Below are 27,798 nucleotides of genomic sequence, written 5' to 3'. Positions count from 1 at the left end.
CTTCACTTTCACTTTTCCCTTTCATGCACTGGAGAAGGAAATGGCAACCCACTCCAATGCTCTTGCCTGGAGAATCCCAGGGATGGGGGAGCCTGGTGAGCTGCTGTCTATGGGGTTGTACAGAGTTGGACACGACTGAAGTGACTTAGCAGCAGCAGCAGCATGGTAAAGAAAAGTGCAGCGATTATTGCAGGCCCTAATAAGAAGTATGGGCAGCTCATGTTAAAAAGAGCCAGACTTCTGGGTGGTTTTCAGGGGATCGGTTTTAAAAACAGCATTTCAAGGTGAGGGCTGCAGAATTCATGACTTTCTTCTGATTGGTTGGTAGTGAGGTAACAGAGTGATGCTTCAGAAGTCTCCATCGTCAGCCTTCCGGCCCTAGCTCATCTGGGGTCTAGTGCTTGAGGATGTAGTCACCATCCTCCACCTGCGTGGGGAGTTGGGCGGGGGGCTTAGTTCCCTGTAAAGATAGCCGTCAGCTTGTTATGTCTGTCCCTTGAGGAGGAACTAAGACTCTGCTTTATCACTGATTTATTGTCATTACTTTTCTAGTTTAACTGCTTTTCCTTTGTTTCTGCATTCCCTCATTTTCATAATTAGTAACTGCCTGTGCCTGCTCTTTGGAACTCAGGGAAAGCCTGGAAGACTAAAGCCTTTTTCTACAAACACAGAAATGGGGAACACAGAGGGGGGCTTTTGTACCAAGGAGGGCCCCCAGGAACCTGCTTTGTTTCAGTACCTCCTTTTCTTTGATACTGCTTAATCTTGAGGGGAACAGGTGGGGACAAGAAAGGAAATAAAGTTCTGGTTGGAGAGGTTAATCATAAACTCAGCAGAGGAACTCAGTTTTAGGGGGACTCAGTTTCATATTCTGTATGCTATGCATTACGTTCTTGTAACTTTTTAGTTTTATACTTAGCAGTTTGTACCTCTCAATCCCCTTCACCTGTTTTGCCGCTTACCCATACCTCTCCTCTTTGGTAACCACTAGTTTGTTCTTTGTATATTATCTGTGAGTCTCTTTCTGCCTTGTTACATTTGTTTTATTTTTCGGATTCCATATATAAGTGAAAATACAAGCACTTTTTTATTTTAAAAAAAAGCATTAAAATGTGATAGGTTTTCCTCTCTGTAACTAAATTGCATATAATCATCCTTTTAAAATTTATTTTGAAGTACCAGAAATACTTTGATGGGCTTTGGAATTAGTTTTGACCATGTAGATGTCACTTTAGGGGGAACATTTTGAAATTTTCAGAAATATTTCTGTATTCTTCATTAATTTGATGTGTTTTACCATTATTTTTCTGATATTCAATAAGGTCCATTATGGGAATAAAACAATGTGACTAAAAATAAAAAATTATTTAAAACTTATAAAGATCATTCTATTGTATAGCTCAAAGAGCTATATTCAATATCCTGATATAAACTGTATTGGAAAAGAATATAAAAAATGTATACACATATAGCTGAATCAATTTTCTGTATGACAGAAAAAGACACATCATTGTAAATTAAATATTTCAATTTAAAAAAAGAAAAAAGAAAACCTGTATAAAAATCAAAATGACTACCGCAGTTTGTGCTTTTCAGCTAATCAATGGAACTGATTGGATGTCTGAATCATGAGAATGTCCATTAACTACTGAAAGTGCTTCTGAGGTAAACACATGGTACATTTATATTTCACTTAAACGAAATGTTTAAATTATTATATATTTAGGGTTTTTTTAAAAGCATAGGGGAATTGAAATACTACTTCTTCCTTTGAAATCTCACTTGTTCCTGCTGTTCATTTTTGTGTAAATGAGCCCTATCTCTTAAGCACTTAACACACATGTCTCACAGCCTTTTGACAATTAGATCTATTCAATTTATGTACTACTCACCCTCTTTCATGTTCCTATCTTGATTAATGGCTTTTCAGTGGCTCAGATGTAGAACAGTATTCTTTTTTTTTTTTTTTTATGTCTGAGAGTCCAGACTTCTTTAGAAAAAGTGCAGCTTCACTCGCCCCAACTCGCCCTGTGTATGCTGGGTCTACCTGCTTGTAGTAAGACTCATATAATGGATTTCCAGCGGGAATCTGCTCGGAAAGGGGGATGAGCGGGGCCGCCATCTTCCCGCGGACTCGGGCTCCGAGCGCCGGCGGGGAATGGGGCGGGGCCGCGCGCGCGCACTGGTGCGAGGGGCGGTGCGCGCGCAGCCGAGCCCTAGAACAATATTCTTATGTCTCCCTTGTGCCCAATTTTATAATCTGTAACTTCAGCCTCCAAATGGCTTTCTTCATTTTCTACTATCACTGCCACTGTCCTGATTTATTTTAGGTCTTTTCTTTTTCTTAACATTTCATATGCCATGGTAGTATTGCTGCTGCTGCTGCTAAGTCGCTTCAGTCGTGTCCGACTCTGTGCGACCCCATAGACGGCAGCCCACCAGGCGCCCCCGTCCCTGGGATTCTCCAGGCAAGAACACTGGAGTGGGCTGCCATTTCCTTCTCCAATGCATGAAAGTGAAAAGTGAAAGGGAAGTCACTCAGTCATATCTGACTATTCGCGAGCCCATGGACTGCAGCCTACCAGGCTCCTCCATCCATGGGATTTTCCAGGCAAGAGTACTGGAGTGGGGTGCCATCGCCTTCTCCGATGGTAGTATTGACAAAGCCCATACTTCTTAACCTTAAATTTGTATTAGTTAAGACATAAGTTTGAGTTCCATGACTGCACGCATGGAGAAAAGACCAAGTAAACTTGGAAAGAAAATCAGATAGGATTAGATTTTTTAGCAGTGACATTTTATGCCAGATGTTAACAAAGCATGGTGGTAGCTCAATGGTAAAGAATCCTCCTACCAATGCAGGAGATGCAGGTTCGATCCCTGGATTGGGAAGATCTCCTGGAAAAGGAAATGGCGACCCACTCCAGTATTCTTGCCTGGGAAGTCCCATTGACAAAGGAGCCTGGCGGGCTGCAGTTCACGGGGTTGCAAAAGAGTTGGACACAACTTAGCTACTAAACAATAATAGCCCAACATGTTTTTAAAATTCAAGGAAATAAATATTCCATTTCTCACCAAACTATTAAGAATTCAGGACATCAACAAGCATTTATAAACATGAAACAACTCAAGGAATGTTGTTCCTAGGATCGCTTCTTGAAGAATATCCTGGAGAATTTCATACATAATAGTGATTGGAATCATAATATAGTGATAGGATGTTATGTAAATGTTATATAATCTGATGTTAAAATACTACAACCTACAGAAAAAGGGAGGAGGAGGTGAGTGGAATTGCAAAGTAGAATAGTGGTCACTTGCTTCAAAGGAATGAGCTGTAAGGAAAAGGATAATGCTTGACACTGACCGATGGGCAGAAACATGTTATAAATAAGTATACGTACTTAGATGTGAAGCACTCATAAAAGTGTTACAATACCAAGTGCAGAAGAGGAAGTTACTAATTTTATTACTGCTAATAGCAGGGAACCAAGGGTGTCTTAAAAAGGGCGAGGGAAAATGAAGAGTATTGTATAAAGCTATTACTATAGAGTTAACCCCTGATAACAAAATACACAACACTCCCCTAAATGTTAAAAGAAATACCTACCCTAAAAAGAGCAAAGAGAACAGACCATATAATGATGTGAACACATATTCTATGTATTTTTATCTGTACACACACAAAATGAATAGAAGGCGAAGCATTATCTCACCGCAAAATATATCAGATGTATTAATAAATGTATATGGCTCAACTTAATGATTGTTGTATATGAAAGATACAGTTGTAAAAATCATAAATAAAGGGAGTTAGTAAATGAATAATTTAAAAATAATAAGAGTGTAAGACATCAAATAAATGCAAATTTTTTAGAAAGCAGGGTTCATCATCTTAGTATTAAGGCAGAATTTAATTGAAAAAGTATTAAGGTGAAGGATATTATAAAATAGCCGTTATAAAGCTAAGGGCTATATTTACAATAAAGATTTTTAAAAATATCTATTTACCAAATGACACATCAATAGATATAAAGTAGAAACTGCTAGAGATGTAAGAAGGAACAGAAGCCTGCTAATAATAGAAGACTTTAACACGTGTCTCGACGTAAGTCAGGTTAAGTGGACCAGAAAAATCCTTAAGGTAGCTCTTACAGATTTGTATCAAAGTCTGAATCCATTAATAGAGAATATATCTTCTCAAGTGCACAGAGGACAGTTATAAAAATCTATATTAGACCACAAAGAATATCTTGGTTCCAGAATACAAAAAGTCAAAATTTTGATCACACATAGTAAGTCAAGAAAATAATTCAAAAATTAAAAAAAGAAAACCTGGCTCAAGGTTTTTGTAGGATACTGGTAACTTTCTAAATCCAAATCTCTCCATATATCCTTTTAGAAAACCACACAGATCTATAAGGATCGAAAAGTAAATTACCACCACCCTTGCCTAACTATGCTATGCTATGCTAAGTCACTTTAGTCAAGTCCGACTCTGTGCGACCCCATGGATTGCAGCCTAACAGGCTCCTCCGTCCATGGGATTTTCCAAGCAAGAGTACTGGAGTGAGGTGCCATTGCCTTCTCCGGAAGAGTCTATAGATTAATCTATAAGTAGAAGGGATGGTGCCAATGATGGAGAGATTTCTCTATAACTTGTTTGTATAGTTTTGATCTTAGAATCATGTATGTTTACATATTCAAAAATAAAGAGGTAGAAAGAGAAATCTAAAAAGGAAATAAATTTACATAACTATAAAGATTTTTGATGACGTAGCCACTCAAGAAAAGGAACAATTTTAGTAACTTTTTCTTTTAAATTTATTTATGGCTGCACTGGGTCTTCATTGCTGCTCAAAGGCTTTCTCTAGTTGCGGTGCTCAAGCTTCTCATTGTAGTGGCTTCTCTTGATGCAGAGATGAGCTCTAGGGTGTGCAAGCTGAGTAGTTGCAGCTCATGGGATTAGTTGTCCCACAGCATGTGGGATCTTCCCAGACTGGGGATTGAACCGATATCCCCTGCATTAGCAGGCAGATGCTTAACCACTGGACCACCAGGGAAGCCCTAATTTTAGTGACTTTAGAACATAAATTCTGAACTGTACCTTGGCCCTCTGCATCTGCAGTGTCAACCAACCACAGATCGAGCATGTTCCGGGAAAAAAAAAATTCGAGAAAGTTCCAAAAAGCAAAACTTGAATTTGCCCCAATTTATAGAGCATGTACATTGTTAAATAATATAGAGATGATTTAAATTATATGTGTAATGTGCATATGATATATGCAAACACTATACCATTTTATATAAGGGATCTAAGCATCCATGGATTTTGTTGTCCATGAGGAGATTGGGCTGGAACCAGTCCCCCATGGATAACAAGAGATGACTGTACCTTAGTGGAATATATTCAGTAGTATAATTGTTGTTGCATTGCTATTTTTGAAGTATTTTATGTCTCTTGTTGGGTAAAATAAGTGTTGCAAAATAAGTGTTGCTGCTGCTGCTGCTAAGTCATGGCAGTCGTGTCCAACTCTGTGTGACCCCATAGACAGCAGCCCACCAGGCTCCCCCGTCCCTGGGATTCTCCAGGCAAGAACACTGGACTGGGTTGCCATTTCCTTCTCCAATGCATGAAAGTGAAAAGTGAAAGTGAAGTTGCTCAGTCATGTCCGACTCTTAGCGACCCCATGGACTGCAGCCCAGCAGGCTCCTCTGTCCATGGGATTTTCCAGGCAAGAGTACTGGAGTGGTGTTAACAGAATATTAATTCTTGAACAGAGCCACAGTAGTTTATCAGGGCTGTGACTTAGAAAATTTAGCTTGGAAAGTCCTTTGCTATATTGAGCAAAGTGGAAATGAAGTACAAAATTACACAGAAAGACAGCTAACATAACAGAGTGCAGGTCACAAGGCAGGCTTTGTGCTAGGCACTATATATATATATATATATATATATTTGACTCTTAACAGGTGTCCTTTGAGATTTGTGATACTATTTTCATAAGAGGATCAGAGATGTTGAGATTTAAACCCAGATCTATGTGATTCCAAAGCCTGTGTTTTTTCTACTACATTATTGCAGGATATATGCATCAACTATTGAGAAGAAAGAATATCAAGAGCTAAATGTTCTATTTAAACAGTAGTTGCTGCTCAGAAAATAAAGATGCCGACCCAGAGTCAGTGGTTTATACGTTCTTCATGCAAGAGCATTATACTAAAGGAGAGAGTGTAAGTTTTCTCTTATTTCTAATGGGAAAATGTAAACATACACACATGTACACGTGTACACCATCATATGGATATTGAGAGAAAAATTGTATAAAAGTTGCCATTGATGACTGAAATTAGTGGAAGATATGAACTAAAGCTATGGCAAAGCAGAAAAGAAAAAAGAATCTAGTAGTCATGGGTTTTCATGGTGCTTTTATCAGCAAAAAACCTTTCAAAGCTTCCCTTTGTGGTATTTCAGAGCTCTTCTAAGCTTTGCACAACCTTTTTGTACATATTGAAGATGTGTAGTTTAGAAAATACTAGTTTAGATAAGGTGGTTTCCTCCTGTGTAAGGTGAAGGCTGATAGGGATTTCAGCCATATTAGAGTTCCTCTCATCCATACCACCCTTTCACATTTCTACTTATTTCCCCCAATGTTGAAATATTTTTATTTGGTTCAATACTACTTTTTAAAATGTCTACCAGTTAATCGGGGTAGGCTATTTTGATTTGATTTATTTCTATTGATCTATGGTGATGATGAAAATTCAATTTATAATTCTATGTACCTAATAACAATAAGAAAAAACTGTTAAAATTTCTATAAAGATTTTTTAAATTAAGTTTTTAGCTTTTCTTTTTGTCAGAACCTGTGTTGATCAGTGACTGTGGTGAAGGCTGAGAAAGTTGAAGCAAAGCTGCAGGTGATACAAACTACTAAGGTAAGCTAACATACTAGATTGGCCAAAAAGTTCATTTGGGTTTCTCCATATCATCTAACAGAAAAGCCTGAATGAACTCTTTGGCCAACCCAATAATAACTCAGTCAAGATTATAGGTGCCCTTGACAGACTTGTAGACTATCCTAACACACTAAAACAAGATTTATCAGGAATAATTATATATCCCAATTTAAATTGTACAAAGCAATTGCAGAAGTATTAAATAGATTTCCATTTCTGAGAATATGATAGAGAAAAGAAAGTGAAGTTGCTTAGTCGTGTCCGACTCTTTGTGACCCCATGGACTGTATGCAGCCTGCCAGGCTCCTCTGCCCATGGGATTTTCCAGGCAAGAATACTGGAGTGGGTTGCCATTTCCTTCTCCAGGGGAATCTTCCCGACCCAGGGATCAAACCCAGGTCTCCTGAATTGCAGGCAGACTCTTTACTGTCTGAGCCACCAGGGAAGATCATGATAGAGAAGACGTCCATAAAATATGTAAAAGAGTAGATTCCATATTAAAAAATCCTTTAAAATAAATGGATGAACCTATAAGAAAACAAAGGAAACTTTCTGGGGCTAGAAACCAAGCAAGTCTATTCTGTGAGGTAAACAAGCGATGAAATCACTGAATACTTTGGCGGCATCCATCAATTTCTGTTGGCATAGAAACTTGTACGTGGAGAAAAATGGAGACTTGGGGAAAATGCCTTGCATTCTGCAAAGTGTAGGGGGCCTGTCAGAGACCATCCTGGAGAAGCATACAACTCTAGGTGGAGTTGAAATCTCCCTGAGCAATTCATGGTTGCTGCTGCTAAGTCACTTCAGTCGTGTCTGACTCTGTGTGACTCCATAGACAGCAGCCCACCAGGCTCTGCTGTCCCTGGGATTCTCCAGGCAAGAGTAGTGGAGTCGGGTGCCATCGCCTTCTCCGGAGCAATTCCTGGTTACCAGCTCACATTTACTTGGATTTGAGGCCTTATTTTATACTATTTTCATGGTCTCTTAAACTCTACAAGTAGAGAGTTTTAATTTATAATAGACTTGGGTCTGTGACAGTTTTCAGAAACTGTCACAAATCCTCCATAGCGAGGATTATCAACCTAGTTATCAAATAATCATAGTTAAAATTCTAAAAAATAAGCTCATACACATTTTTTTTTAAATCACAAAACACAACGAGAGAGAAAAAATAAAAATACTTTGAGCTAGAGTCAGCAGAAACCAGAACTAAAACTTACCTACAGATATTTCAGCTATTAGAAGTATCCAATATATAAGATAAATATATTTAATAAAGAAAAGAGGGATTCTAAAATATAAAAAGTAACAGACTATAAAAATGGCCAGGCACACTAAAATAAGAACAAATTAGGATATCAGAAATGATAAACCCCATAATAAAACTAAGAAGTAAAGGTGTTAAACCCAGCATATAAGGCACAGTTAGAAAGAAACTATAGTTGACCTTGTGAATTTTTTTCAAAAAGTACCTACTAGAGTACTACATGATCTGTGGTTGGCTGAACCCACAAATGTGGTTACTGCAAGTACAGAAAGCTAATTGTAAAGTTAAACATAGATTTTTGACTGCATGGTGGTTAGTACCCCTAACCCTCCATTTGTTCCAGGGTCAACTGTGCATAGAAGGCCATACACAAAGAAAAAAGATACAGAAAAAAATAAAAGAAATTGTGAGATGAGTTAATAGAATAACAGGATATAATTTGTGCAAGAAAGTTAATACTAAAGTAGAAAAGATGAACTTCTCTACAGAGAAAGCATCATCCCCTTTGTAAGGAGATAAAAAAAAAAAAGAACTAATTTCATTTAGTAAGTTCCCCAGCTCATCACATAAAAGTCAGCACTTCCTCCTTGTCTTACTTGTTGATTCAAGACAAAGAACATAGTAGAACAGGAAAGTGATTCGTAATTTAAAAAAAACCAGTTGTAGATTTATTCACAAATATTTGCTGAGAATAAAGCAGGATAAAGCAGTGAACAAAACACACAAATTCCCTCCCTTTAGATTAACTTATGTTCTAGTGTCCTTAAAGTCAGTCAGGAAGTGAACATCAAGACAACAGCATGCTTTTTCCTTTCCTTTTCATTCATAACTTTCCTCAGCATGGGATTATAATGGAAATCCAGGAGTCTGCAGACTGTATCATATTCAGAGGATACAATAGTGTAGAGTGTGTACATTATGTGTATCAGAGCCTACATTTTTTTTAATGCCTATTTAAAGAGAAATATAGCTGCTACTTTTTAAAAAATGAAACTTCCTATTTACAAATGCTATGGTAGAAAGCTCAGTGTTTTTCTTTTTAAACTAGAACATTTATTGAGCAACTAATTATCGAAACCCTTAAGACCAACTGGATGCTGCCACAGCTCCTCTTTTGGGATTCAGTTCAGTTCAGTTCAGTCGCTCAGTCGCGTCCGACTCTTTGCGACCCCATAAATCGCAGCACACCAGGCCTCCTTGTCCGTCGCCAACTCCCAGAGTTCACTCAAACTCAGGTCCATCGAGTCGGTGATGCCATCCAGCCATCTCATCCTCTGTCGTCCCCTTTTCCTCCTGCCCCCAATCCCTCCAAGCATCAGTCTTTTCCAATGAGTCAACTCTTCACAAGAGGTGGCCAAAGTACTGGAGTTTCAGCTTTAGCATCATTCCTTCTAAAGAACACCCGGGACTGATCTCCTTTAGAATTAGGTGATGTTATTCAGGAATTCAAGCCTGAATCTGCTGTATACAACTTTTAGGTACCTTATTTAACTAGTGCCAGTGGCATTTCTTTTAGCCTTGGCACTCCAGTTATATTTTCTCTTGCACTTGGCAGGGTAGTCACATTTGCCACAGATCGATTTATGTCAGTAATAGGACTTAGAGCTATGACAGCGGTACAACATGTGTCTTACTGTGACATTTTCCGAACGACGTTCCCTTCCTCATCTCGCTTCTGATTATTACAGAAAAGAAGAGAGAAAAAAAAAAGTAATCCTAAAAACAAAGAAGATTACTCTAAAATTTTCACTGTATTTCCTTCTGATTTTGTCTGCATAAAAATTATATGTGTATGCTGCTGCTTGGACATGCAGATGGCTGTGTATATTGTGGTTGTTATTGTTCAGTCACTAAGTTGTGTCCAATTCTTTGCGACCCCATGGACTGCAGCCCACCAGGCTCCTCTGTCCGTGGAGTTCTCCAAGTAAGACTGTTGGAGTCAGTTACCATTTCCTTCTCCAGGTTGTATGTATATATGTAATTAAAAGTGAATTTGATGTATGTATATGGGTTTCCCTGGTAGCGCAATCAGTAAAGAAACTGCCTGCAGTGCAGGAGTCCCAGGTTCAATTCCTGGGTCTGGAAGACCCCCTGGAGAAGGAAATGGCAACCCACTCCAGTATTCTTGCCTGGAGAACCCCATGCACAGAGGAGCCTGGCAGGCTCTAGCCCATGGGGTCGCAAGAGTCAGACACAACTTAGTGACTAAACCACCACCACCACCATACTATATGACAGCTGATTCCCTTCATTGTGCAGCAGAAACTAATACCATATTGTCAAACAGTTGTATTCCAATAAAAAATGAATTTGAAATACTCATGTATTTTATCATTTAATTTTTATTTAGCATATTTTTCTTATATGAATATATGAGCCTTTCAAATGTTTTCACATTTGAAAATGTCGAATGTCATTTGTCAAATATCAAATGTCATGTCAAATGTCATATCAATTTGTCATGTCAAATGTCAAATATTTTGACATTCTATTAAATTCTGTAATAAAATGGTATCATAGCAGAATTTATTCAACCATTTCTTTTTTGTAGCTATTCCAGGCTTTCCTATCATAAATAACATTGTATTACATCACTGAATATCTGGTCATATTTCTGATTACTTTCTCAGACTAGCTTTCTGTTAGTAGAAATGGTGTGTTAAAGAGCATAAACATTCTGAAAAATTGCTTCCTAGAAATATTCTTAGGGATTTTATTTTGCACAGCAGCGTATGAGACTTTGTCTCACCGCATGGCGGTAGTCTATGTTTTAAAAAATCTTTCTTCTATTTCTTAGGAAGATTCTGTTTCTTATAACAGTTATGCTTCTTTTACTAAGGTGAAAACTTTCATCTACATTTTTGATTCTGTGTTGAAATGGAGAAATTGTCCATCTTTTAGTAGTTGGCACAAGAATTAGTTCACATTTTCTTTGTAAAGCAAGAGACCGTTGTGTGTTTATATTTAGTACAGATTTTTTTTCCATGTGGTCAGTAGTTATTAATAGATTGTAATTATTTCTCCTGTTCTAGATCATGTTTTAGAGGTCTTTAGATTTATGGTAAAATGTGTTTTATAAAGAAAATGGAATCCAACTATAGTTACTGAACCAATTCCATAGAGATTTTTCCATTCAGCATGAATGTTTTCTTATAAGTTCTATGTATTTGTTTGCTGTCAATGGATTTGTTGGAATCTGAAAATTAAATATCTTGTTTAAAAGGACTTTCCATTATCAACAAGCTTCAAAACATAGAAAGGGACACTTTGAGACAAGTTTCCCTTGACATTTTAAACTGAGTAATTTATAACGGAAGGTTTTCTTTCTCTTCATTCAGCCTTATCTTTCTTTGTCCTTTCTGTGTTCTTTTTAAATCCTGTTTTCTCCTTGAATCCTGTTTTCTCCTTGGCTCTAGAGCACCAGCTTACAAATTGTACTTTTAAAGATTTATAATAGAAATAATATGATTTTCCAACATAGAATTTTTCATGTAGCTCTGATTTCAATAATTTGTAGCAAAGTGAAAGTTTGTAAAAACTTGGAAAATTAGAAGATGACATACTTTATAAAAAGAGCAAACATGGGCTGAGAGTTGTTTAAAAGCTATATTGTGTTCGTAACTGACTCAAGAACTTTTCATTGAAGTATCAACTGTGGAAAAAGTAGAAAATGGCTCCAGCACAGAAGGGCAGAGAAATACGAGACTCATCACCATCTGACCCTAGTTTTATAGCACTCAGCCCATCTTTGTCGGTTATGATGCTATTGTACATTATACCTGAGGGTTCCATGACTTCTTTCTTACGTCATTCTCTGTTAGTCCTTAAACTGGAAGCTGGGAGAACACCACAGCATGTTTCTTGCCTAGATGGTTTTTGTGGTGCAGTTTTAAGTGAAGTGGTAACCATTGCACGTATAATTGGATGTATGTGAATTACAGCCTTTAAGCTTTTCTTCTTACTACATTTATGTGTTTTTGTAACCTCACTTTTCACTCTGCTCCAGTGCACATTCTGTGGCTTCACTCTTACTCTCCTGAGATGATTTTGAGTCCTTCTGAGAAAATGGAAGCAGTCATGTGCTTTGTAACTTCATTCCTCTTTACCTGGACAGTTTCTTTACTCACTTTCTCTTCCTTTTTCATTTTAGAAAGATATATATAATTCTTTGTGGGGGTTAAACTTTCCATTTACAGTCTTGATTCCATCTTCTGTTGTGGGCTTAAGACTCTTGCCTCATTAATTGTCCTCTTCTTATCTTGCATCTTCCTCCTATCTGTTCCACCCACTCAGTCTACTGAGAGTTCAAAGTTAACAACAAAAAAGCAACAAAAATCCCTTCAAGCTCTCCTTCTGTTCCTTATCAAATGCTTGGAAACAGTGTTATATGCTAGTGCCTTCATCAGCTCATCCTTAACCTCTTGCAGTCCTACTTTTGCCCTGGACTTGTTGTTGTGTGTCAGGAACTGCGAAGACTCTGACTTTTCGTTCAGTGTTCTGGGTGAGGCAGCTGAGCCATGCTACCTAGATCTGAAGCACTATTACCAGTTTCCCAGAAGGACTGGCTAGGAGTCCTCTTCCTGCTTTATGCTTTGCTATAGTGCCCATATGAGGCTTCCCAGGTGACTAGTGGTAAAGAACCTGCCTGCAAGTGCAGGAGACCAAGGAGATGAAGGTTCAAGCCCTAGGTGGTGAGGATCCCCTGGAGGAAGACATGGCAACCCACTCCAGTATTCTTGCTTGGAGAATCCCATGGACTGAGGAGCCTGGCAGGCTACAGTCCATGGACTCGCAGAGTCTGATACGACTGAAGCGACTTAGCACGCATGGTGCCATATGATCTGGTGATCACAACCTGGCTTTGACCTCTCTATCAAGAAAAACACAAAAAGGCAAAATGGTTGTCCGAGGAGGCCTTACAAATAGCTGAGAAAAGAAGAGAAGCTAAAGGCAAAATAGAAAAGGAAAGATATACCGATTTGAATGCAGAGTTCCAAAGAACAGCAAGGAGAGATAAGAAAGCCTTCCTCAGTGATCATGGCAAAGAAATAGAGGAAAACAATAGACTGGGGAACTCTAGAGATCTCTTCAAGAAAATTAGAGATACCAAGATTGCCAGGAGAAATACCAATAACTTCAGATACACAGATGACACCACCCTTATGGCAGAAAGTGAAGAGGAACTAAAAAGCCTCTTGATGAAAGTGAAAGTGGAGAGTGAAAAAGTTGGCTTAAAGCTAAACCTTCAGAAAAGGAAGATCATGGCATCTGGTCCCATCACTTCATGGCAAATAAATGGGGAAACAGTGGAAACAGTGTCAGACTTTATTTTTTTGGGCTCCAAAATCACTGCAGATGGTGACTGCAGCCATGAAATTAAAAGATGCTTACTCCTTGGAAGGAAAGTTATAGTTATGACCAACCTAGATAGCAAATTCAAAAGCAGAGACATTACTTTGCCAACAAAGGTCCGTCTAGTCAAGGCTATGGTTTTTCCAGTAGTCATGTATGGATGTGAGAGTTGGACTGTAAGGAAAGCTGAATGCCGAAGAATTGATGCTTTTGAACTGTGGTGTTGGAGAAGACTCTTGAGACCCCCCTAGGACTACAAGGAGATCCAACCAGTCTATTCTGAAGGAGATCAGCCCTGGGATTTCTTTGGAAGGAATGATGCTAAAGCTGAAATTCCAGTACTTTGGCCACCTCATGCGGAGAGTTGACTCATTGGAAAAGACTCTGATGCTGGGAGGGATTGAGGGCAGGAGGAGAAGGGGATGACAGAGGATGAGATGGCTGGATGGCGTCACTGACTCAATGGACATGAGTCTGAGTGAACTCCGGGAGTTGGTGATAGACAGGGAGGCCTGGTGTGCTGCGATTCATGGGGTCGCAAAGAGTCAGACATGACTGAGCGACTGAACTGAACTGAACTGAAGGGAACATTTCATGCAAAGATTGGCACAATAAAGGACAGAAATGATAAGGACCTAGCAGAAGATATTAAGGAGAGGTGGCAAGAATACACAGAAGAACTATACAAAAAAGATCTTCATGACCCAGATAACCATGATGTTGTGATCCGATACCTAGACCAGACATCCTGGAATGTGAAGTCAAGTGGGCCTTAGGAAGCATCACTACAAACAAAGCTAGTGGACATGATGGCATTCCAGTTGAGTTATTTCAAATCCTAAAAGATGATGCTGTTAAAGTGTTGCACTTAATATGCCAGCAAATTTGGAAAGCTCAGCAGTGGCCACAGGACTGGAAAAGGTCAGTTTTCATACCAATCCCTAAGAAAGAAAATGCCAAAGAATGCTCAAACTACCACACAGTTGCACTCATCTCAACGCTAGTAAAGGAATGCTCAAAATTCTCCAAACCAGGCTTCAAAAGTATGTGAACCATGAACTTCCAGATGTTCAAGCTGGATTTAGAAAAAGCAGAAGAACCAGAGATCAAATTGCCAACATCCGCTGGATTATAGAAAAGCAAGGGAGTTCCAGAAAAACATCTACTTCTGCTTTATTGACTATGCCAAAGCCTTTGACTGTGTGGATCACAATAAACTGTGGAAGATTCTTAAACAGATGGAATACCAGACCACCTGACCTGCTTCTTGAGAAATCTGTATGCAGGTCAGGAAGTAACAGTTAGAACTGGACATGGAACAACAGACTGGTTCCAAATAGGGAAAGGAGTACGTCAGGGCTTTATATTGTCACCCTAGTTGTTTAACTTATATACAGAGTACATCATGCAAAATACTGGGCTGGATGAAGCACAGGCTGGAATCAAGATTTCTGGGAGAAATATCAATAATCTCAGATACACAGATGACACCACCCTTATGGCAGAAAGCAAAGAAGAGCTAAAAAGCCTCTTGATGAAAGTGAAAGAGGAGAGTGAAAAAGTTGGCTTAAAACTCAACATTCAGAAAACGAAAATCATGGCATCCGGTCCCATCACTTCATGGGAAATAGATGGGGAAACAGTGGAAACAGTATCAGACTTTATTTTTGGGGGGCTCCAAAATCACTGCATATGGTGACTGCAGCCATGAAATTAAAAGATGCTTACTCCTTGGAAGGAAAGTTATGATCAACCTAGATAGCATATTCAAAAGCAGAGACATTACTTTGCCAACAAAGGTCCGTCTAGTCAAGGCTATGGTTTTTCCAGTAGTCATGTATGGATGTGAGAGTTGGACTGTGAAGAAGGCTGAGCGCCAAAGAATTGATGCTTTTGAACTGTGGTGTTGGAGAAGACTCTTGAGAGCCCCTAGGACTGCAAGGAGATCCAACCAGTCAATCATAAAGGAAATCAGTCCTGAATATTCATTGGAAGGACTGATGCTAAAGCTGAAACTCCAATACTTTGTCTATCTGATAGGAAGTACTGACTCCTTTGAAAAGACCCTGATGCTCAGAAAGATTGAAGGCAGGAGGAGAAGGGGACGACAGAGGATGAGATGGCTGGATGGCATCACTGACTCAATGGACATGAGTTTGAGCAAGCTCTGGGAGTTGGTGATGGACAGGGAGGCCTGGCATGCTGCAGTCCATAGGATTGCAAAGAGTCAGACATGACAGAGCGACTGAACTGAACTGAACTGATCAGCCTATATTTCAGGATTTTAGGGGAATATGAATACTTAAAAGCCCCCTTCCTTGTCCTACTTCTTTGGATATCACTATTTCCCCTAATACTTTTGGTTTGTAAGAATTGAAAGCGAGCCTTGACAATTAGATTACAGGTGTATGCAGGGTGCTCCTCACTGCTCTACAGTGTTCAATACTGTTATTGCACACTTCATATTCTTGATGCTCTGATTTTTGGTCATAGTGATAGTATACTCTTCTGGTTCTCCTTTCCTTCCCTGACTATGATTTCTTTAGTCACTGTTTTTCTCTACCACCACCTGTAGGTGTTCTTTAAAGGTTTGTTCTTGTCTTTCTTGTTGGTCTTTCATATTGCATTGACTTCCCAGGTGGCACAGTGGTAAAGAATCTGCCTGCCAATGAAGGAGACATAGGAAATGAGGGTTCGATCCCTGAGTCAGAAAGATCCCTTGGAGTAGAAAATGGCAACCCATTCCAGTATTCTTTGCTGGAAAATTCCATGAACCGAGGACCCTAGCTGCTAGCAGTCTATGGTGTTGCAAAGAATTGGACAAGAGTGAGCAGTTGATGAGCACACATTGCATAAGCAGCATGGGCGACCCCCGATGTATATCTCTGGCTCTATTTTCTCTCCTAGTTCTGTGTGTTCAACTGCCTCTGTAAACATCTATATCCAGAAGTCTTGCTGGCATCTCAAACTTGTTACATAAAAGCAAGTTGTTATTGTGTAAAGATTTGTTTTTTCTTCTTTGGCCCTTATTTACTTTGAAGATATTACCCATCTGCTCTCACATAGGCATGAAAACTCATCATCTTGTTTGTTCTCTCCATTACCACCTACATTTATTCAGGTGCCAAATCTATTGTCTCTGACACTCACACAGTCCTTTCCTTCCCACTGTGTAGTTAGTTTCATTGTCATCCTGCTGCTGCTGCTGCTCCTGCTGCTGCTAAGTCGCTTCAGTTGTGGCCGACTCTGTTCGACCCCATGGGCTACAGCCTACCAGGCTCCTCCGCCCATGGGATTCTCCAGGCAAGAGTACTGGAGTGGGGTGCCATTGCCTTCTCCACATTGTCATCCTGCTGCTGCTGCTGCTGCTAAGTCGCTTCAGTCATGTCCGACTCTGTGCGACCCCATAGACGGCAGCCCACCAGGCTCCCCCGTCCCTGGGATTCTCCAGGCAAGAACACTGGAGTGTGTTGCCATTTCCTTCTCCAATGCATGAAAGTGAAAAATGAAAGTGAAGTTGCTCAGTCGTGTCTGACTCTTAGCGACCCCATGGACTGCAGCCTACCAGGCTCCTCCACCCATGGGATTTTCCAGGCAAGAGTACTGGAGTGGGGTGCCATTGCCTTCTCCATGTTGTCATCCTAGACTAGTGCAATTGCCTTTCATTTCATCTCCACCTATTTCTCTACCTTTTTGATTCTTTTTTACTCTTCTAAATTCATATTCATGAAAGAGTTTGATTACCTCATGGCTCTCCTTTGCCCACAAATTAACAGTTAAACTCATTAGCCTCGTATTACAAACTCTTCATAATCTGGTCCCAATCTGTTTTTCTTTTTACTGTCATTCACATAGCATTTGCTTCTGATAAACTAAATTATTGTTTGTTATTTACATCTTGTACTTCCTAAATCCTCTGTTCCTATCTCCATGTGACCAAATGGTACCCATCGTTCAGAACTGGGGTCAGTGCACCTTTTCTCTGAAACCTTCTGTGATTCCTCAAGATATAAGTATGGTTTGGCTCTCCTGAATGTTTTGGCATTTCATTAGTCTTTTCATTTGTGATTCATAACTTTTTGCCTTACACTGTAGTGATTTTTGGTACATGTATTATACCCCCTAAGAGAATGTGAATTCCTTATTTCACTCTGTATCCCCAAAGAGCATATTTTCCTCAGATGGTTGGATGAATGAATCCTATATATGGACATGATAAGAAAGTTGTAACAGGGCCTTGCGATTGTGTTCAGGGCCATTGCATATTAGTTGTATGGTTTGTCCACTGCTCAAAACTCCTGGCTAGGGAAGTGAGTAGGGCCTGGAATCCAGCTCTCATTCCCCCTTCCCTCCAATCAGACTACGTGCCAGGCTGGTGCAGGGGTGCATCTGCCTGAAGAAAAGAATACTTGTTCTTTGCATGATGATGCTATAGTCTGGTTAGTCTGTGCACCTGCTTGATGCAGCTGTCCCTTTTTCTGACTCTTACCAAAGTAAGCTAGTAGCAACCCTGAAAGTACCGACAGTATTGATTGAAGTTCATTATGGGGACTACTTTGGGGACTCCCCTGGTGGTCCAGTGGCTAAGGCTCCCCGCTCCTGGTGCTGGGGGCCCAGGGTCAATCCCTGGTTCAGGAACTACATCCCACATGTGGAAACAAAGAGGAAAGATCCCACGTGTGGCAACTAAGACCTGGTGCAGCCAAATACATAAATAAATAGAAAAAAACCTCTGCTTTGTGTCACATAGAAAGTACCCCAGATTTGTTTGTTGAAATGAAAGATGTGGATTAATCAAGTGTAAAATAAAGCATTGTTATAGACAGTCTCCTTGATAATTTGCAATTACTCTCAAATTCATAAATATTCTGGAACCCCTGTGATAGTTCTAGAACCTTTGAGATTTCTTGTACTATTTTACTTAGATCAATTGGCTAATATCCTGTTTCCCTTTCCCCCACCTCAGCTCTATCTTTTGGTTAGAGTAAATTATACTGGACTCCAGAGTGTCTGTACTCCTGTCTTGTGCTTTTTTAAAATGCTGCATCCAGGGAATTTCTTGGTGGTCCAGTGATTAGGAATCCATGCTTTTAATGCCAAGGGCAGGTTCAGTTCCTGATGGGGGAACTAAGATCCCACAGGCCATGTGGTGTGGCAAAAAACAAAAAACTGCATCCAGAATTCTTTTTTTTTTTTTTTTTAATTTTAATTGGAGGCTAATTACTGTACAATATTATAGTTGTTTTTGCCATACATTGACAGTAATCAGCCATGGGTGTACATGTGTTCCCCATCTGGAACCCCCCTCCCACCTCCCTCCCCATCCCATCCCTTAGGGTCATCCCAGTGCACCAGCCCTGAGCACCCTGTCTCATGCATCAAACCTGGACTGGCGAGCTACTTCAGAATTCTTTTAATTGAATTATTTTGGCCTGGTTGGTGTATAAGCCTTTTTTTTTTTTTTTTTCTTTTTTGGACTGTGCTATGGCAAACTCAATGGACATGAGTTTGAGAAAACTGCAGGAGATAGTGAAACACAGGGAAGCCTTAGGGTGCTGCAGTTCATCAGGTCACGAAGAGTTGGACCGATCCGAGTGACTGAATAACAAAAGTGTCATACAGGATCTTAGAACCTCAACCCAGGGTCAGACCCACCCTTCCTGCAGTGGAAGCACAGAGTCTTAACCACTGGACCACCAGGGAAGTCTCAAGACAAATTTAAAAGTCCTTAAACACAGAGTTAATGACTTGGTGTGTGGGTTATGTGTATCTCAGGGGCTCTTACTGTAGCACTTTGCATCTACTAAGTATTTCATGAATGAGGTTGACTACAAACTACCTGTGACCCCCTCCAAAGGACCTGCCTCATCTGAGAGTAGTCACAGAGAAACTTCAAGTTGGATGATGTACTTTTAGAATATAAGAGTTTTGTTTTTTTTCTTAATTTTGTGAGTGGATCGGTGTCTAACAGTTAACAGTTAACTAGATGCCAGGCATGTATGTATATTATATTTCACTTGATCCTCATAACTAGTGCTGGAGTGTATACAGTTGTATCCAACTTAAAGATAATATTGCTTATATACAATCTGTTTTCATTCAAGTCCGGGTCAGCCTAATTCCAAAGATTCTGTGGCCTATGAAACTAGCCACTTGATATAAGAAGAATGTTCACAATAGTTTATCACATAAAGCCCTTCAGAGGCTATATAGCTATATTCATTTATTAGTGAATAGATGTATGTAGAGATATATTTTATCCTGGCATTAGGGAAACAAGGTGGTCCTTCCTTAGACTGGCATGGTAGAGCTCACTGCTGAGACCTAAGTATTTTAGCTGCCACTGCAGCGCTGTACCAGCAGGGGGCCAGAGTAGTGCTCCAAATTGAGAAAAGGTCTGATGTTCTCAACTTTGAAAGATTGCTCCAGCATTTAGGAAATACAGCCAGTGGGCAGGATTGTCACCTAAATTCTGTAATCCAAGCTTCCTCCTTCCTAAAAAAAGCAGGAAGAGATGGAAGCAGAATTAGCATGAGAACAAAAACAGACTAATGAAGCTTTGTTATCTTGCTGAAAATCTTTTAAAGCTTTCCAAATTTAGCCAAGGATTAGCAATTAATGGATAATTGGAAATGTGTTTTCATTCTATCAATTAACCCCCATTTCACTGCAGCTTGAACACCTGTAAAGCATTTATCATCTAGCATTTCCTCTATATTCTGCTTTTATGAAAACAATTTGAATATCTTTAAGCAAGTTCCAGGGAATTATGAAAAGAACTTGAGGTATCTGTGGTACGTGGATAGCATGACAAACTCCTAAGGTAGTAAATAGATTCTTTGCTTTGGGGCTTTCTTTTTGGCTTAAAACCATTGAAGAATGTTATTCCTAGGCTACGTGAATGTGTAGCTGTGGTATTAATATTTTGTATCTACACTGTAATCTTTAAGAAGAGAGAAAAATAGAGAAACAAAAGCATAAATGAGAAGCGAGGGGGGGAAACAGAGAGAAGTAAATACCACTTAAAAAAATCTTTAGTTCTCCAAATTAGCAAAATAATAGCAATAAGTTCACAATACTTGTTAGCATATTCAAATATATATATATATATATATATTTTATGGTGGTGAAAGTAACAGTCATTTCTGCTTTAACACGTTTTGAAAACACAGATTTGTTCCAATATGATTGATGTATTAGGAAACATTTGAACATAATGCAGATTTCTCATTTGCTTTTGTACAGTTTCATGAATGCAAAAAGCCACCCAGCTGAACCAAGCCATGGAGAAATACACAAAACACAGACATGCACACATCTCAAACACATACCAGCCATCTCTGTATACCTCATATTATGTGAGTCACATTCATCCACCTTTGGTGTTATAACTTTTCAGCTGATAACAGACAATCCTCCCATCAAGTACTAACCAGGCCCAACCCTGCTTAGCTTCCAAGATGAGATGAGATCAGGTGCATTCAGGGTGGTATGGCTATCAACAAGATACATCCTATTTCCACTTTTGACATAATTCACAAGCTGTAAGTCTAACATCCACCTCCACAAGCAAATATCAGGTCTTTTTCAAGGAAAAATGCCATATTTATTGTGGTCTTTATTTTATGTATTTGTTTATGCCATATTTATTTTATGTATTTCTTAAACCACTTGCTGTAAAAAAATGTGTTATTTTTATTAGGTTTCTACTTTAAGAGAAATAAGTATGTTTCTGATTACATTATTGAGTATTGAGCTCCAACCCAATTTCCCCCACAGTTTCTGTGGTTCTTACTGCATGATACAGAGCTGTGTAACGTGTTGATTTTTAGGAACACTTACCTTGTTTTGTAGTGAAACTGATTGTACATGTTAATTATAGAATATTTGGAAAACACTGGAATATATGAATGTAATCACCAGTGTTCTAGGACTTCCCTGGTAGTCCAGTGATTAAGACTCCATACTCCAAACGCAGGGGGCCCAAGTTCCATCCCTGGTCAGGGAACTAGATTCCACCTGCTGCAACTGAAAAATCAAAATTCCCACATGCCACAGCTAAAGATCACACATGTGGCAACTAAGACCCGGCACAGCCAAGTTAATATGCAAATAAGTAAATAAAAAGAAATATTAAAAGAAAATTTTTAATATTTTTTAAAAAATTACCAGTGTTCCAACTAACGTTAACATTTGGTATTATTTCCATATCCATATAAAAAGAAATGTTTGTGGAAAAATTAGAACAAAAATTGGGAGCTCATATTCTTTATTAAGCTTAGGATCTTGGATTTTTTAACTTGATATTATACAATAAATATATCCCCATTTCTTTAAATATTCTTAAGCAGTTTGACGATGATATTCTGTATGGATGAATGAACTCCACTCAGTATTCAGCAGGTATGCTGAATGGCCTGGGACTATGCTAATTGTTTGTACACTTGCTTCGATTGATCAATGCCCATGCTACATGGAATCCAATGATTAAATATAGTCAATCACGTAGTTTTGGACTTTCTGGGGAGGGTGTTTGCTATACGTAGTAGTGGTGGCTCAGTGGTAAAGAATCCACCTGCAATGCAGGAGGTGCGGGTTTGAGCCCGGGGTCAGGAAGATCCCCTGGAGGAGGGCATGGCACCCCAGGCCAGTATTCTTGCCTGAGAAATCCAGTTTACAGAGGAGTCTGGCAGGCTGTGTGTCCATGGGGTCACAAAGAGTTGGACACGACTGAAGCAACTGAGCACACACGGTGTAATAAATATCTCTGCATATGCTTCCTTGCATATTTGTTATTCTTAGAATGAATTTGTAGACATTGAATTAGTAAATGAAAGGAATATGAATATTTTAAGCCTTTTACAACTTATTGTTAATATCCCTACAGGGAAAAGTTACGTTAGTTTACACTCTGTGTTGAAGTACTAGAGTTCTTCTTTTATTTTACCATCACCAACCTTAGAAGTATAATTAAAGCAAACACAAAATAAACTTTCTTATCTGTTTAGGTAACTACAGTGTTATTGATCAGGAGGGAAGATTGTGAGGAAAATAGAGGCTGACCCCTTTCCATAGAGAGTTAAATACAGAAAGATGTGGACCATGGGAAATGGAGTGATGTACAGAACTAATAAATAGGAATTTAATTAAGTAATAAGAAGTCTTTTAAAAAAATGCATACAAGATAAGGTGAAAGGAGGCTGTAAAATTTATGCCTTCTTGCAGTAAAACTTGTTGGCTGACCCAATGATATAAATAAAGTAGAAAAAAAGAGAAAATCTTATTTAAGACCTTCCAGATATCACTTCCAATTGCCAGATTTTAAGCCACCCTCCTCATGATATTGTAAATAAGCAAAGTTGCAGATAAATGAAATGATCATTATCACTGAAGTGGAGTAATATGTGATTTCACAGAGTTCTACCTGGGTAGAATTTGAGTCACAGGATTTTGAGTAATAGATAATGAACTCATATGAGAAATATGAGCAATTGTTTTGTGTGTGTGTGTGTGTGTTTAAATTTTTGGCCACACGGAGTGACATACAGGTTTTTAGTTCCCTGACCAGGAATCGAAACTGTGCCCCCTGCAGTAGAAGTGAGGAGTCTTAATCACTGGACTTCTGAAGAAGTCCCTGAACAATTGTTTTAGATTTGTCTTATATGTTGTTACAGGGCTTCCCAGGTGGCTCAGTGGTAAAAAAAAATCTGCCTGCCAAGGCAGGAAACATGGTCCCTGGATTGGGAAGATCCCCCCGAGAAGGAAATGTCAACCCACTCCAGTATTCTTGCCTGGGAAATCCCCCAGACAGAAGAGCCTGGCAGGCTACAGTCCATGGGGTCACAAAAGAGTCTGACACAACTGAGCAACTAAACAACAACATATACCATTGCAGATCCTCTGGGACTTGCTTGTCTCATTTCAGCTCCGTGCAAACCCTCATGCAGGTACAATCTCACAGCTTCATCTCTCGTCCTTCTGCAAGCCCTCTGCTACCTGCCCCAAGGCTTCCCTGTGGCCACTGCTATGAGGTCTCCTCAAGGTCCAGACCCACACTTGTGCAACCCAGAAGAACAGAGCAGTTAAACTCAAGGGTAGGGGATTTAATGCCCTTTGGGGAAAGCCTTTGATCAAGAAAAGATGAGAGCCATAGGTAAATTCTTCCTCTTCCTTTTCCACCCTCCCACCCCCAAGCCCTAGGGGTGATCCTGAAATGCACTTTATATGGCTTCTAAGAGGCTCAGTCTGATAGATTTAACAGGTGGCCAGCTTGGTGAGGCGTTGTCACATTGGCTGTCCTTTGCTTTATTTCCCTATTCCCTCACTCCTGCTCACTGTGATTGGATTTCTTATTAAAACAATTTGCATGAGCTTTTTGCTTCAGACCATGCTTTTGGTGGGGGCAAAAACACAGGCTACATGGATAGCAGCCAAAAGAATAGTGCCTGTAATTGACTGAAGCATATTGAATATATGAAAATTTGTGAACCTAATAGCCATAGTCAAAAGAAGAGAAGGAATTCCCCTACCAAAAAAACCCAGTCTCTCATTTGCAACCATTGAAAGTGAATATTAGGAGCCTCCTTCTCTCAAAATTGATGATCAGGACTTTCCTGGTGGTCCAGTATTTAAGACTCCATGCTTCCACTCCAGGGTGTGATCCATAGTCAAGGAACTAGGATCCCACATGCCACACAGCATAGCCAAAAAAAAGATAGTTTGCTCTATAATTATACATGTGTAATAATGAAAAAATGTTTTTTGTAACCTTTAGCTTTTAAAATTCTCACTGAAGGGGTGTTACATATCCTGACCGATAGTGCTTGTTTGTGATGAAGCGGGGAGGGATGGGGAGCATTTGGTTTGCACATTAACGGTATAAACCATTTTGTGTTTGGTGTTGTTTCTCTATGTTCTATGTAATTTCCTTTGTATAACTAATATTGATGCTAAATTTCAAAATATGCCATATTTTAAAAAAATTTTTCACAAAATTACATTGAAATTATGAATACTCATTCTAACACCTCCCTTGCTTTTTAAAGAATCTTCTGAACTATAGTTAGATGCATTATTCATTGCATCACTGACCCCCTATCTCCCTTGCTTTTTAAATCTCAAGATTAAATTGCTAATATTGGTGTATTTACTTCCTACACTTTCTTATTATGACTGAAAATAGCATCTGCCCAGAGGAACTAGCATATTGGCAGATAAATCTGTTATTACTATCAACATGCCTTTGTTATTTACATTTTGAAACAAGATGGTCAGGGCAATTTAATCTTGTTGACAAAACCCCATGCAAGTATAGGACTCAGAGGGGAAAATATGTGATGAGAAAAAAATTTTGTTTATCCCTAGACTTTTTTTTTTTTTCTTGGCCAAGAATTAAATTTGCCTGAACTTAATTGCTTTACGCACATTCTTGTGACATTGCATGATTGGGAGGGAGGGAGAAAAAGATGGAGCTGTGACTGTGTGGTATGTGTCTAAAAGCGTGCATTAGAGGAGAAAGCACAAGCAAGCTGGTTTGACCAGAAACAGAACTGCCTGAGACAGATTAAGAGACAAGCAAGGCTGGGAATCTGAGAGCAAGTAAAGAGAGTGGAAATTTACAGCTGCCCGGTGTGAGTGTTCAGTGAGCATTTTCTGCTAACGTTTTCCGGTGGTAACTGTTACTCTTCAAAGAGAGAGACAGAAAGTCAAGACAGATCGTGGAAAGTCTTTTCTCTGCCATGCTTTGGTAATAGGAGGCACCCTCTGTTAAATGGAAGATAAAGGCTGCTTCATCTAAAGTGCTTTGAGCCCCAGAGAGAGCTGTCTTCAGCACCTCACCATGGGTCTACTTTTCGCTGCTTAGACAAGCCTGGACTTTTCTATAACATTGGGTGAGTTATCAACCAGGTTGCTTATCCTGGTTCACAGAAATGGAATTAATATGATAAACTTTCGTTTAGTTGAGGTTTTACAGTTACTGCTTATAAATTTGTTTTATAAACCAAGCTGTTACCTCGTTTCTTTGTGTATGATGAACTGCTGTTACTAGGAGAGGTTTAAAAAAACAACAACAACTACAAAACAATACTTCTCTGTTGCCTAAGGCACTTGAATCATTACCAACTATTCTGTGTCCATGGAATATCTTATTTTGGAAATGGGTTTTTATTTACAGAGTGTTTCCAAAAATAAAACAGTGGCAGGATACCATTTTTCATGTTTCTCTTTCAACTGAATGAAAATTCCAAAGTTACCTCTATCTGTTTATTGTCAGTAAATTTAATATGATCATTGTGATGTTTGATAGTGTCAATTATTATAAATTGCAGCATTCCCTCATAATTCAATTAGGAATGTTAATGATGCCATTAATTAAAGGGATATGAAATTTGAATGTTGAATGCTTCAGTTAGACTCAAAGTTCTATAGTGAAAACAAAAATTAGATAATTTACATCTCACACTTACCATTTGATACAAAATGAATGTACCTTTCAAATTAAGGAATAAGGAATAAGAACAGTTATTTTGTTCTCATAGATGGTACCAAACTCTCATAAAATATTGTTGTTCTGGTAAAGAACTGTTTTAATCAGTTGCATTTATGTATGTAAGCAGTAGAGCAGAGAAAAAAAGAGGAAACTCTTGAAATATGTATTCACATTCCAATAAACTTCATTTTACAATCTTAACAGAGGAGATTGTATACTAATTTTACACGTCTTTTTAAAGGCATCCATGGAAGGCATGTAATCGTTCTTCTGTGGGAAGAAGGAAGTATATATTGTTAGCTGCTAAAGTGAGTCATCGATTAAAGATGCATCTTTCTAAGCAAAGTTTCTAATCTACTCTGCCAGCCTCAAAAAAGATGTCCTTAGTTACTGATTCAAGTGAGTCCTTTAAGGCAGAACAACTTAGCAGAAGTGAAAACTTAAGCAGAATGTCAGTGAACAATTAAAAGGGTTTGTACTCGAGGTATAATGTAAACTGGCTGTACTTTCTCTAATAGTTCCTGTATGTGTTCAGAAGCCTGTAGAACAGGTTTTGTTTCATGGGTTTGTGTGTGTGTGTGTGTGTGTGTGTGTGTGTGTGTGTGTGTGTGTTTAAACCTGTTGACCTGTGTGTAAGAAAAAACTTAGCTGGTCTGTGGAAACCTTTTCCGAACTAGTATCTTGTTCTTGAAGTCAAAAGTAAATCCAAAGCAATTATATTTATATCACAAACCAAGTTTTACTTCTTTACAGAATTCCCCACACTCAGTGCTTAGACTGATAGAATTGCACATAGCTTCACAATCTTCAGAATAAGCTTTTATTTTAAACTAGTATTTCATTGATATTATCTTAGTAGTGGCACCATTTCTTAAGCCTATAGGATTGTAAATATATAGAAATAGAGAATAAGTCATCCTCAGATTCCAAGTGTTTTGTACCTTAGAAATTTATTTGTGAGTGGGTTGTTGGGAATTTAGGAACCATCTTCCCTGGGAAATGATTTAACAAATGATTGCTTGATTTTATTATAGTCTAAGATTATATTTTATTCACACTATAGAAAAACCATTGCCACCCTGAAAAATATTAGAAAATCAGTTATTGCAAATATTTGGACATGACTTAGCAACTGAACAAAAACAGCAAAAAATGATGAAACTAAATCTAAAAACAATTCAGGGTTGAATAAGACATTTTTGTTTTTCCTAAATATTAATACTTGAAGAAAAGCAATATGTTTATAAATAGCATTTCTGTGTACTTTTAAGAGCTTCTATTAACTGCACTGTTTATGAGACCTAATCTTTCATTAAAATCCGTGATTTTTCTTTTCCTTGTTACAGAAATATTTCTAGTCATTGCTTTTATACTTACCAGCCATTTCTAAGATCTAGCCCAGTATCTGGCACATAAGTAGGTAGCTAATAAATATTTACCACATGGGGACTGAACTCTTTCTTTGGTTCACAAAAATGGAACTGAGCAGTTTTTCCAACGTACCCCAAAAAGGAAAGGGGTTTAGGGGCACACAGTTTTCATTATGAGAAAGAGATGGCCCGTCAAGAATTGAATTTTAAGAAGCAGACAAAGCAATAGTAGTACAGAATAGGCCTAACTGTTAAAAGAGGAAGAAAAGACCATGGTGTCACTTAGTGACAACCCTGAATAAGTAGGGATGGTGATGAGGGGGGTAATTTACAAGCTTGGTGTCTTGAATACATGGGAC

At 38.8% G+C, this 27,798-nt stretch overlaps 1 protein-coding gene across 5 annotated transcripts in view; it reads left to right on the top strand.

Moving 5' to 3' along the window:
* CAB39L (calcium binding protein 39 like) overlaps nt 1-27,798 on the top strand; it is a 93,146-nt gene that overhangs the window by 3,058 nt on the left and 62,290 nt on the right. For 2 of the 5 annotated variants that reach the window (XM_059892157.1, XM_059892156.1), the window contains exons 2-4: nt 6,086-6,234; nt 6,865-6,939; nt 25,333-25,470. The gene's annotated coding sequence lies outside the window, so the exon portion shown is untranslated. Of the gene's footprint in view, nt 1-1,596; nt 1,666-6,085; nt 6,235-6,864; nt 6,940-25,118; nt 25,471-27,798 lie in introns of those variants that run through there. The other 3 variants (XM_025000041.2, XM_002691787.6, XM_025000040.2) reach the window with 3 other exon arrangements.

Source organism: Bos taurus, chromosome 12 (genome assembly GCF_002263795.3).
Source record: "Bos taurus isolate L1 Dominette 01449 registration number 42190680 breed Hereford chromosome 12, ARS-UCD2.0, whole genome shotgun sequence".
In the NCBI taxonomy this organism is placed as follows: domain Eukaryota; kingdom Metazoa; phylum Chordata; class Mammalia; order Artiodactyla; family Bovidae; genus Bos; species Bos taurus.
Note: the sequence above shows the minus strand (reverse complement) of the source record. Positions and strands in the feature narration are given on the sequence as shown.